At 37.0% G+C, this 5022-nt stretch overlaps 1 non-coding gene across 1 annotated transcript; it reads right to left on the reverse strand.

Annotated features, from left to right (window-relative positions):
- Window positions 1–2003: 2003 nt before the first annotated feature.
- TRNAY-GUA (transfer RNA tyrosine (anticodon GUA)) lies at window positions 2004–2091 on the reverse strand. The gene is given in 2 exon segments: window positions 2004–2039; window positions 2055–2091. It is a non-coding gene; the product is annotated as a tRNA-Tyr (tRNA).
- Between the last annotated feature and the right edge of the window lie 2931 nt (window positions 2092–5022).

A 5022-nucleotide genomic window follows, 5' to 3' on the forward strand; every position in this document is an offset into this window, starting at 1 on the left:
GTTAATCAAATGTCATCCGAGTCTCCTGAGCCTAATTCATTACTGACAAAAGGTGATGAGAATGGTTTTGTTTCTATCAGAAGCAGAAGCAAAAGTACGCAAGAAAAAGATAACAAATCGATGCGTGGGAATCAAAAGAGAGTTTCTTCATGTGCTGATGATAAGATGAAAAAGAATGGTGATGAAAGCGGAAGGAGGAAGATTTTGGGAGACGTAACGAATATTGATGAGTCATCTGGAAAATGGAAGTGTCCACGAACGAGGAAGCCGGATGTTGGTCCTCCATTAAAGCAGCTTCGACTTGGACAATGGTTTCATCATGTGTAGTATAGCCTGTTAATGTCCCTTTTATGAGCTCCTAGTAGTTGTGTTGCAGGACAATGTGAAATAGTAGTGTAATTTACAATGTTGAGCATACTACATGCAATTTGGCATCCAGTTTGATTTTGTCTTCTTAGTTTAATTTTGCACAAGTAGTTAAACATGTAAGCCAAAAGAGGATAAATTGTGTGTATGTACAAAAATTGGAAGCTAAAAATGTAGAATGATATCATCATGGTCATTTGCACTTCCATGTTGCCAGTAGTATAGATAATATATTATACATGTATGTACTTTGTTTAAGGTGTAGGATAGAATGTGTTCGACTGAGCTTTAGGTTTGTTGATGGTTGGTTCAACAAATCGAGTGTATGTTTTTTGATAACCAATTAGGAATCCTTAGTTGATGGTAAAAGCGGATAGTCGTGTAACACTTTACCTTTCTAGTTATTGTTGATGGTGTTGAAACTCAATAACTTTGACTTTGACCAACTCGGACCTGATTGGCTGACTCGACCAGATTTAGTGCTACTTTGACTTGAAACTTTTGGTGTTGACCGACTTTTTTGGTAATTTTGGGCGAAATGGGATGGGCTAACCTCCAAACCTACGAGTCAACCGACTTTTACAACAATGGTTACAAGTATATGTATTACCATATCTATAACGTATCCACAAGGTACTCAACTCGTACTCGCATGTATGTCCTTGATCTTCACTATCGTTGCATCTTGCATCATTGTTTGCCTTCTCCTTTTGCAGTTGTAAAGTCTGATACGGAATTTTTTCATACATGTTCTCAGTTTTGGATTTGTCTTCATAATTTTGTTCTGTTTTACATAATCAATATCTGAAATTGGAGATATCTTTTTAGAATTGTAGCGAGTCCACTATTATCACCTTACACATTATTTTAAATCATACTCTACTGAATTGGTACGATACATGACTTGAGAAGTTATAATACAAGTTACTGTTATTACTGTTATTACTTTATGAAATCATCATAGTAAGAACTAAGAAGTATTGTATCCATGAGTCCATTAAAGATTTAAAGCTCGCATGATTCATTTTAGAAAGAATGAAAAAATAAACTTGCATTGATGGTTTGATAACAATATGTTTTTTTTTTGTTTGAACGGCGATACCGACATCGAATGCTCTCATTTGTCACCGACACAAGCGTTAGGAGGATCGAACCTGGGTTGGTAGTACCCCAAATTAGATCCCACCCTACACCATTCAAGCCAAGCTTCGGTGGTAACAATATAAGCCCACAGTTAAACACATGAACTCATCATATAAATTCGTAACTCAAAACCAACATCCCGTAAATTCGTAACTCAAAACCAACATCCCGTAAATTCGTAACTCAAAACCAACATCCCATAAATTCATTATTTCAATTCACACCGCTAATTTCTTCAAAAGGCACAAGCACCATGAATCTCTTCCAAAATACATGTTGAACCATGATTGTCTCTCAAAATAGTGAAATACAGACGAACTCGGAACCTCAATAATAAAGGTCATGTTAAACTCCACCAATCAAATGTCTCCATTGGTGGAAAAGAATATTAAAGCTCCTCCTCTTGTTAATATAAAATATTAAAGTAAATTTTACTTCCAACAAAAGCATCTAAATTCTGAATGAATGGTAGGTAAAATAAATTTAAACAACATTCCGACTTGCCGGATTCGAACCAGCGACCTAAGGATATCTGTTTTTGACAACTACAGTCCTCCGCTCTACCAACTGAGCTAAGGTCGGTTGCTGTGTCATTCCATATAACATCCTAATAAAGTAAACAAATAAGACTTTTTTAGGATGAATTTTTTTTAAAAACAAAATCAAATAATCATTTATTCAATTTAATACATTTCCCATATATACATTAAACATATCATGTACAATTTGGGATCGGGTCTTTAAGAATGAATTCCCTTCCTTGATTTAGCTTCCTCTAATCGGGTGGTTTCACATTCACATTTACTTCTTCCACCATAATTTCATGCTTTGCTTTTTAAAATACCTCTTGATAAATTATAACAAAAAATTTGTGTAAGCTTATCATTAAAGGCACTTTAGACAATTTAGGTAGAACAAGTAAATCTGATGGTGGAAATATCAATTCCCAACGACGGGTGTTAGATCTTGTGATTTTCTGTTGGTTTGCAATCGAGAACAAGGGGTTTTGAGTCGTCGTATCCCGTTAATTTAGACGATGTGTCTGTGAAAGTAATAAAAGTTATGGTAGCTACTAATAATTCTCCATGTGTTCTCCCAGATATTTCTTTTGGTTCGCTGACATCTGTTTTTACTGCTGTTTCTTTGATGGTTTGTGACCTTCCTACGGAAGGGTTGTCTTGTCCTTATCTTGGTAAATCGTGCGCGATAAAATGTGAGAAAGCTTAGAAATTTTGTCGAAGGAACAATGTTTCGTTTGAATGCTTGTCACTTAAGTCTAGTGCTCGTGATTGTGATGTTAATGATTTCGTTCCTCCTAGCTCGTTACCGGGTTCTATCTCGTCTCCGATTAAGAAATTGGTCGTTGGTAGTGTTCCTATTACCACCTCGGTTGTTCTCGAGTCAGTTTCAGTGGAAGGTAATTGTGGTAAGGCTTCATCAACTGACGCTAACTTTCCGGTTTAAGACTCTGTTGAGGAACTTGTGTACGTATCTCTTGATGTGGATCCTCTTCTAATTCATCTGTTGAATTTACCTTCGGCTTCTGTCATTGAGAATCAACATGAAGGCAATTTAAAGCGTGATAATGGGCCGTGCCCTGTTTTTGCCTCCACTTCGGGCCCGTCTGTGGCTGATCCAGTTAACAGTTTTGATTCTGGGATGAATTCTCACCAGTGAGGAGCCTAATCTGTTTTGAAGATGTCGTTTCTAAATTTGACAAATCAACCAGTAAAGAGCATATTGTTTCGGAGAAGAATGAAAGCACCAATGTTGATTCCTTTAAGGCCTTTAATAATGTGATGGATAATATGGAAGATGTGCAAAAAGGCAATGTCGTTAACTCTAGTGTCCCGCATACCGCTCCGGTGCATTTTAAAAAAAAAAAGAATGGAAAGAAAGAAAAACCCGATCCAAGGTGCGGAAATGTGAAATGACTCGAACCCGTTAACCGAAAAACGACACTTTTTTTTGAAAAGTCTTTCATCGCGTCAAGGTCTATCTTTGTCGCGACGTGGCCCAAAGCGTATTTTTTATTGCCGAATCTTGAACCCAACTCGAACCACCAGTCCCAGCATTAAGTCGCGACACGGCTTCAATTGTCGCGACGCGACCTGTACTGTACCAGATGCCCAGATCTTAGATCTAGCTTCGGCCTTCAAATACCACTATTAGTCGCGATGCGGCTGAACATGTTGCGATGCGACCTTACACAGAAACGGAGACTGTAGTTTCATCAATTGGATTACCAATACAATTTGATTCAACACAAGTCTTGTTCCAATTTCAAACCTGCCCAAGAGTTACATAGGACTCGAAACACGACAATTTTAAACGATGACTCATACCAATACAACCATTTGGGACATAGCGCCCCATTACAATTCAACATGGCAATTCCGACCCAATTACACAAGAAGTCGGGTTTTGACTCAATAACGCAACCTAATATCGCAAGCATGATCCCGAGAATTTTACCAATCCCCCACCCAAGTCCGAAGGCTCCAAGCCATTCTGCCAAGCTCAAGCATGCTCCTAACATTCTAGTCAAACTACTAGAATTCTCCAACACATCCAATGTGTACCTATAAAAGGTAAACAATGAGGGAGTAAGCAACATACTTAGTGAGTGCAATAGTTATATGCATACATACATAACCTGCTTCTAGGGTTGTGCATGGTCCATACTCGGACTGGACCAGACAATACCCGGACCGGATCGAAATCCATTTTTTTCTATGAAAATAGGAACCGAGGACCGGACCATTAATATACGGTTCGGTTCAGTCCGGTTCTAACTTCAGTCCAATCGGTTCGGGTAAAAACCCGACCCATTTATATACTTTTGAAAAAATGTTATATATATATATATATATATATATATATATATATATATATATATATATATATATATATATATATATATATATATATGTTATAATTTTGTTGGTTTATAACTTTCTTTAGTGGCCTGGTTCTTGACTGTAGACTACTAATACGTATATAGAGGGAATATGAGAGAAGTAGGTGTTTTATATATGTTTTTGGTGTACACCTTATGTGCTCATAACATACATATATATACTAAAAAAAACTACTATACAATGTTTATAATAATAATAAAATTAGCATCCATGACTTTTATAACACTCCCCCTTGGATGACAATTTTATTATAGAATAACTAGTACTGCCTCGTTAAAAACCTTGCTAAAGAAAATCCATTGGGATAAAACTTTAGCTAAGGGAAAAAGAGTGCAGCATAGAGTTGACTCCCCCTCAAGTAGGCAACTCCTGAATTGTTACATCTTCTGGACATGTCTCATGCCAATATTATGAACGTGTGTTCTGAAAATAGCAGTTGGAAGTGCTTTGGTGAAAAGGTCGGCAGAGTTTTTGCTGGACTGAACATATCTCATTTCAATCACGTTGTCCTTAATGAGATTTTGAGTGTATGAGAAGAATCTAGGATGTATGTGTTTTGTTCGGTCACTTTTGATATACCCTTCTTTCATCT

Source organism: Rutidosis leptorrhynchoides, chromosome 10 (assembly GCF_046630445.1).
Source record: "Rutidosis leptorrhynchoides isolate AG116_Rl617_1_P2 chromosome 10, CSIRO_AGI_Rlap_v1, whole genome shotgun sequence".
Lineage (NCBI taxonomy): Eukaryota > Viridiplantae > Streptophyta > Magnoliopsida > Asterales > Asteraceae > Rutidosis > Rutidosis leptorrhynchoides.